Source organism: Arctopsyche grandis, chromosome 5 (genome assembly GCF_051622035.1).
Source record: "Arctopsyche grandis isolate Sample6627 chromosome 5, ASM5162203v2, whole genome shotgun sequence".
Classification (NCBI taxonomy): Eukaryota; Metazoa; Arthropoda; class Insecta; order Trichoptera; family Hydropsychidae; genus Arctopsyche; species Arctopsyche grandis.
In genome coordinates, this window is record NC_135359.1 from 582513 (window position 1) to 591581 (window position 9069).

Sequence of the window (9069 nt, forward strand, 5' to 3'; positions counted from 1 at the left end):
TATGTAAGTGTGGTTGAGATTACTCGCTAGCTTTGTATGCATATTTATTTAAATGGAGTCCCACGCGGGCCACATGTAAATGTCACCGTAACGAGGTTACGCAACCGACGACCGGTATATAAGGTAATATTTTTATTGTAAGCCACCGCCTTCGAGCTTTTCGCCAGCGGCGCTCAACCTTTTTGAAGCGAATCGATGCCGTCGCGATGGCGCTTACGCTGCCAGGCCCGAGCCTCGAGCCGTCAGATTGACAATTCAGGTGCATCGCATCGCATCAGGTGCATAAAAAATTACGGTGTATTTAATGCATTCAGAGGATAATTGAGTGTTTCTAAAGATTGACGCGTTTGCAATGTTCAGGTCAAAATACAATAAGAAAAGAACATAAGATAAGGCACGTTAAAGTTAGTATTCATTCCCAGACCCCTTCTAAGAAGTATGCACATTAGGTATAAACCCGCCCTTTCTAATGTTAAATGTATGTTTATAAAGGGTTGTAAAATTTTTGAAAATATTAAAAAAAAATTTTTTGTATAATAGAAAATGTTTTAGAAAATTTCTCGAGAAATGAGAATTCTCAATTTGGCATTTTTTGCGAGAAATTCTCGAGAAGGAACACTAATCGCAATGAGACTGTAGGACTTGGGCCTGGCATGGCGGTCTGCTGGTAATTATGAAGGCTTTAAAATGTAAATTAGATGTTGGTTAAACGTATTATGGCAAATTTATTTCGTGTTGTCCTAATAAAGAACTGCTTAACCATTTAAGGTCACTGGGCTATAATTTTCATTTTATCTATAATATGTACATATGTAGTAATAATATATGAAGTTTTGTGATCATGCAGAAACTCCAACTCGAGATTTTGACTGATTCGAACTCAGAATCGATTACTGATCACGTTTTCATGATCTAGAAAAAATGTGTGTGTGTGTGTGTGTGTGTGTTAGTGTGTTAGCATGTGTATCTGTGAATTTTAGGTTTTTTTTTTTAGACATATCGGGAAATTTCACAAACCAATTTAACAGGGACTCAATTTTTCGCGGTAATACAAAAAAAAAACTTCCAAAATTATAGCACTAGTTATTTATTTATTTTTTTATTTAACACACTTGGGGGAGGTGGCAAAGCTAGTAGACCCAATGGGTTTGACTCATACTACATACATACATATGTATATTAAATGAGAAAATAAATTCAAGATAATAATAATATAAATTTTTTTCGATTCAAATAAATTTAATAAAAAAATAAATGAAGATTTTTTCATGGTTTTCATTTCATTTCCATTTACCGAGCGAAGCCGGGTAGCATCACTAGTAATAAAATAAAAATAAAAACAAGATAAAGGAGGTATGTTAAAAGAAACAACGAAATAAAAGAAAATACAAACATAAAAAATAAGACATTAAAATGATAACTAAAAGAAAACGAAAATATAGAAAGAAATGAAGACATAGGAATAGAGAGTATTATATTAATCATATGCATAAAACTACATATTTTTGATAAATCAAATAAAAAATGCTGCAAGTCTATTTGTCAGTTGATTTATAAATACTATTCGTGTCTTACAAATATATATATATATATATATATATATATATATATATATATATATATATATATATATATATATATATATATATATATATATATATATATACATGTATATTACATTTATTTTTAAAAAGTTTCTCAATATCTTTGGGGCCCAGCAGTCCGATGAATTCATTATACTGAAAATTTCTCTTATTTCTGTATTCTGTATAAATATGAAATCTGGCTTTATACATACATATGTAGATGTAATATAATATGTATGTACATAGACCATAAATGTAAATTCTACAATCTACTTATACATAGATATGAATCACATTATGATCGTGCCAAATAAATCATACGAACACAGTTGACTCAATTTGAGATTGTTATGACTAAAGATCGGATTTTACTCGAGGCACGTATCAATGAAAGTCTATTTTATTGTTCGCATGTCAAAGTTTTCAATAAACCCAATCATACCTGTGATTAATCGTCAAACTCGGTATGATACGATAGCTTATTAATTTATTTGATTAATAAATGGCATTACAATATGAAATGATTGATGAATGTTTATAATGATTCCGTTTTATAAAATTAACTTATGGCCATTTCCGAGATGAATAGTCCACGGTACAAACAATTACAGTACAAAGTCCCCTTATAAAGATTGACGGAAATAGATACGATTCAAATCGCAAACAGGATATGTCCAGTGGTTTTAGACAATTGCGACACAATCGAAAGGTTATTATAGGTGTGTATGTATTTTTACGACGATACGATATAAGGGGACCCGAGTATTAAAGAGATAATCGCAAACGAGGATGTGCTACGACTTTATTGCACACTTCGTTTTTAACTTTAGTGCAAATCTGCAAGCCGAGAACGAGAAGGATGCTGTCAAATAAAACCTGACGAATTAATTAGATTTGTTTACATTTTTCAGGGAAAAAGTCCAGCCAAGCATTAAAAATGTACAATTTCTTGAAATGATCTGTTAGTAAAATGGCTTTGGATAAACAAACTGAAATAAATACCATTTAAAGGCGATGGTATGCTCGTTTATAAAATATATATCTCATTTGATTATTAAATATTGACTAAAGGTAAATACGTTTTTATATATTTGATTTTTGATTTTTAAATGCTTTTTATTATTACTATATCACAATACATCTTCTATCTATTTTAAAAGCTATTGATCATTTTCGATTTTACAATTTGAATTTAATTTTGTTAGCAATCATATTATTCTAAAGTTTACTATTTACAATTCTTATAAATGCTATTACAATTCGTCAAAAACTATTTACAATTCTTATAAATGCTAATAATACATCTAAATACATAATATTAATTAAAGACTCTCTAAAATCGACGATCTAAATCATATTTTGTTAGGTAATCCATTTTTATATATACATACATATATTAGTATGTATGGATATACAATATGGATATAAAGAATATAATACATTTCCATGCATTTTATATTAAATTCACAATACACATTAACAACTTACTTTGACTGTAAAAATATTTTAAAATAATTTGAAACGTATTAGTTCGCTGAAAGATTGTGCAACGTATTAATGGAAAAATCCATTTATTTTTATCCCTTTGGCCGCTTTAGAGCAACCATTAAAGTTGCTATGGTCCAATTTAAATATTTTGAAATAAATAAAATATAATGAATGTATATTATTCTTCATATTTTGAATTGAAGCTGTAATGAAATTAAATTTTTAATGAAAAGTGCTTGATAAAATGTTTCTATATTAATGAAAAAGCCTCGCGGTACTAAATAATAATAAAAATGTTATTATATTAATACATCCCAGAGGACATGGCTTAACTAAATTAAACCCCATATCATTCTGAATTTTTATCCAAAAATTCTTAAAAGCAACAAAGAATTTCACATTAAAAGTAATGAATTTTAATCAATCATTTGTAAAGAAAGCTTTTGTAAGCTTAGAATGGCTATCAAATCACTAATAATTTTAAGTATAATTTAATAATAACCTACTAGAAAAGTTCTCTGTTTCAGGATTTCTCAATCTTTTCCTTACACAAAATATTTCGACGATTCCTAGTTTTTATGTAACTGATATTAAAGCAACCCTGTTTTATGTAATAAACATGATAATATTGCTTAAAATTGATAAATTTCCAAATTTAATATCAAATTCTAAATCTAAATAGTATAAGGTTTATTTAGTCAGACCGAGAAACCTTTAAAATAAGATTGAGGGTGAGGAATTTTCCCATCGATTCAAAACCTTCAATATGAACTGTAATATTGGGAATTATGTGAGGAATATATTTCATTGCTGTGTGTTATTATCTATTATATATTTTATATATAAAACGCTCTTTGCCAGTAATAACGTATGGATCTTTTCTTTCCTTTTCAACTATGGTTTTAAAATTTTACAAAAAGGTGGATTTGATATATTTTTGTCTTATATTTATATTTATAGAGTGCATTTGGACGTATGACGGCGCTTTTTAAATAAAAAATGCCAATTTGCCTGAAGAAAAAGATCTTCGATTAATGTGATTTCCCAATGATGACTTATGGATGTTAAACTAGGACATTTAACTCCTATTATGCGAAACAATTTCTAATGGACTCAAAAAAGTATGGAACGCTGTATCGAGGAAATACAGGAAGCGGACTGAGTGGGTGAGAAGTATGACAAGGGTAGTTGATATAGTGGATAAATTGAAGAGATTTGAATGCCAATGGGCGGGCCATGTGGCTAGAAGAATGGACTAAAAGTAGACAAAAGAAGTGCTTGAATGGTTCCCGAGAGAATGCAAAAGGAAGACCACAGGGAAGATGGATGGGAGTTACGCAAAAAGAGACGAGTGGAAGCGTGTTGGAGAGGCCTTCATCCAGCAGTGGATGGTGAATGGCTGTATACAACGCTTATTTTGTCACATTGATTGCTCGAATAGATGTTACACCGACATTGTGAAGATTTTAAACGGTTTTTTAGATTTTTGCAGATGCGTACACCTATGTAGATACTAGTAAACAATGAATCGATATAATGCACATTTCAAAACGACATTAACAATCAAAGAATTGACATAATACAGTCACGATTGCACAATTTAATTTTGAAGATCCGCCTCGCTCTGTATTATTATTACTTCATTTTTTCAAAGGACTCTGAAATGGAGTAGCCACCGTATCGCCGAGCAAGATAAACGAGGCAATTCCGCCATTGTTGTTGGCAGTATTAAAACTGGCAGAAAACGAGGCATACGTCTGTAAACACGCCGTTATGCCGCCGCCGTATAAATCGTGAAATTATAAAAGAGATAGAGTACGCGGCCATTACGAAGAGATTTTCCCCAGACTCCGGAGAGAGCGTTATAACGAGCTCGCATTAACCGGAATATATTTGGTCAAATAAAGCCCGCGGTACTTACGTACACTAAAGCCCCAGCATCTGTCGATTTGTGTTGAAACTCTGATGATTATGTCAGTTTTGTAAAGACGCACGTCGAAGCTATGTAAGACGTTCGATGCATCGGCCCGTTAATTATGCGCGATTGATATCTTCACTTTTTTTATTGTTAGGAATTCGAAATGGTGGGATGAGTGTTTCGGATGTGAAAAAAGGTGTACACGTTTACACGGAACGCTATCAAGATTAATCCGTTGCTGTTTTGACAGCTCGTATTTTATTTCTGGCAACCCTGTGTGAGGAACGTGTGTTTTTGTAATGCGTACAAATAAAGCTAGTTTGTGAATGATGGGCTCGTACTCGTACCCGTCGAATCGTTTGTATAATAATTACATACATACCTATTCCAATGACACTTTTCTAATACATTGTTTATTTTTTTTTTGTTTGGAGATTTAACTGTATGTTCGATGAGTTTAAAATTTTAATGTTAGATTGATTAATTTTTTTTTAAATACATGGAAAAGGCGACAAAGCCGATAGACCCAAAGGGATTGTCTTAATATATGTAAATAATAAAATTAAATAAAAAATATTCATATCAATAATAAGATTATAATTAGCCAGTAGTATGGTTCAATGATTGCAATTATATTTGGCACCAAGAGATTATCGGTTTCGATCCCAGGCTAATCTTTAATACTACTGATTAGACTTGGATATTTGTGACTCCAAGTCGATCGTTTCTTATCAGAGTTTGCCAATTTTATCTGATTGTTGAAATGGTTCCTCAAAATTGGTAAAATAATCATCCTACCTGCGTCACAAATCTTCTGTATGTACAATTTATAAAATATTATGTACAAATTTTAAACCATAAAAGTGGAATAATTAATTAATTAATTGTTAATTGCGTGTTCTGTAGTCTCTCGAAATATGTACAGTGATTTATGTAATAAAAATTCTGCATTGTTTGTAATGAATTGTCTAGGAAGGCGCATTGGGTCTTCCTGTCAAACCGTCCTGGTATATATCTATGTAAAAAATAAATAAAAAAGATAAAACAAAAAAAAATAAAAATATCTGGAACCGTAACATAATAACTAAAACAAAGTTTAAGAAAGTCATCTAGCTTGTTTTTGAAAATATTAAAATTTTCAGAATTTACTACATTGTTGGGAAGTCTATTCCAAACTTTAACCACTCTGTTTGAATATAAGGAATCTCTGATCAATTTATTCGATTTTTCTTTTTGGAATCTGAGAGTGTGACCTCTAAGATGACAGTTTTCATACGTAATGAATTTGAACATAGGACAATTATAATGCTTATTTATTATTTTAAAGACTTCGATTAAGTCGCCTCTTATTCTCGTCTGCAGTGTAGTGAGATTCAGTGCAGTGAGATTCATTCTTTTTAACCTCTCATTATAAGAAAGTGTTGTACATAAGTTCAGAAGGTATCTTTGTAATTCGCCTTTGTATATATAACATATTTTTTAAAATGATGATTCCAAATACTGAAAGCGTATTCTAATTAAGGTCTGATAAAAGTTTTATAAGAGTTTTGTTGGTTATTTAATTATTTAAAGATTTTATTGATAGTGATTTTACTTTATTTTCCTTTAACTAAACTTAATGACATGTCACTACAAAAAAATGAACTAATGTGATGGTTATTTCAATTCGCGTTTCCAAAGTCGGAAATAATTATATGACAGCAAGTTAATTTAAATTTAATAAGAAATACAACAATTTGAAATTCATTTGTAGAAATGTCAAAGCGACAGTTTTTTTTATAAGAGCACTACACTCTGGCCAATTAATGAAAAAAGTGGCCATTTTACACCGTTCATTGAATGAATATTCTTGTGGATTAATAACAAAAATTCGTTTATTTTATAGAGGTAAGCCAGTTATCGATAGAATTTTTGAAGAATCGTCGAAATATGATTTTTCTAAGTGGAATTTTATTTAATTCTCATATAAAAACAATTTAATATATTATCCCTATTAATTCAATTCAGATTCGTATAAATACTAGTACGAGGTTTTAGCTCGAAATTTTACCGATTTAAAATTCAGCACACTTCCAATTAACCCTTTTAAACGAAAAAGAAAAATAATGTGGCCAGAATATTATCCCAATAAACATATTTCAATAGAAAATACTCAATATAAAATAGTATTAATAGTGGAAAAAAATCCCAAGTGAAAATTCTAACTTTTGCTTTCGATTTGAACTGGATGACTACTTGGAGAGATTTGAAAGCTGAAAAGTACTACAAATGAAAGATAAAATACCCGACCATAGATTCCAATATTCATTTTGAACAGAAAATTGACAGATTTTGAGACATAGACCGAACAACACCAAGATATAGAAAAATCGCGCGATTTAAAAAACACACATATCTCTGAATCTCGAGCCAATCAATTTTTTTTATTACCAGATTCGTATTCAATGGTCATAGATCTACAAGAAAAGTCATATCTCGTCTCTGAACCAAAAAAAAGTCGTCATTTGTCGAACAGTGCTATATGTGTAACAACTGAATATATGTAGATACATTTATACAAATACGAAACTGCTTCAACAAAATTAATCCTGAAATATAATCGAAGATTCCATTAGCAAGTGCATATGCGGCAGTATCGAATTACCGCAGGTGAAAAATTAAAATAAAATTGTCACAATTTAAGCAATCTCACTTTTACAACGCACGACTTTATTAGGCCGTCTCTCGGCGATATCAGTTTGAATGGCGATTTTTCGCACACGAGCCACTTGGCCGGGTGTCTCCACTTCGTTTTGTACACATTTGGATGTTGTGTTTTTTTTATTTTTCGGTCCTGTTTTTTTTTTATTCGGTTGGGGAGATGGCCGCACCGATACCGGTGCAGTAGTGTCACGACGCGTCGCATTGCATCGTGGCGACTGCACCGCGGGTCGTTAAATCTCGATGACCGTTTCGACAACCGCCAGGTCTCACCTGGGTATCGCCAGGTAACTTGACCGAAGTTCAAATCGAAATTTACGGCGAGAGCGTCGAAATTTATGCGAGAAAATGTTTATTTTTTGCACGCCACGTCATGATGTCATTTCGCGTGTGCTTTTTTCGCCTCGAATTTATATGTAAAGGTCGCATTGCATCTGCACGAGCTCGTTTCGAAACGAGTGCAGTGTAACTATACAGCCGAATAGCTGCATTTGGGATCGGTGAATTTTTCATCGTTATATGGATATTTGTAGAGTGTTCTTTATGACGAGCAAACAAAATATTAAACGAAAAACCGTCAAACTGACAATTTATTGTTATATCGTACATATTGACTAGGACTGCTATTTTTGACTTCTTTCAAGTGCAATTTTAGGATTGTATGGACAAAACACCAAACTTAATCATTACATATTAATTAAACACCTAATTGAAAATTCATAAAACTCACTGTGAAGAAAAATTGATTGTAATTGTATAGGTAATATCTGCCCATTATTTAATATAACAATATTGTGGGTCATTAAAAGTTCATCTGTAATCTGGTCCATTATTTAAACCTTTGAATGCTGACCAACGCTGATCAGCGTTTTACCAACAAGTCCAAGGACCTGAAAAACGCCGATAGGCGTTGTATTTTGAGCATGTACAAAGTAAACAAGAATACTACCCGTCTTTAGTCTTTCCAGGTAGTATTGAAAAAAAAAATGCATTGAACATGGGTCATGCAATCCATGTCATTGTTTACAAAGACTGGTTTACACCGGAATTTTTGAATTTACATATTACCATAGCAGAATTTCTCGATGGAAATCTCTAAATACTGAGTATTTTAGATTGTGGCTTGGTGTTTAGATTGTGAACATTAAATTTTAACAACAATGAAGAATATGGAACTAGTTTTGGAAAAATACATTCATTAATAGACTTCTTTTGTTTATTTTATATTGTTGCAAGATATATTAGAGAGTCTAATCACACCTTTACAAAATACGAAATCCTCAGTGGTAGCGATCTAGGGTTTGTTTGGATTAGCTACAATATTTATAACCACTTTCTATTAAATTTCTAAATAATTCTAGTTGGAAATGTTGGCGA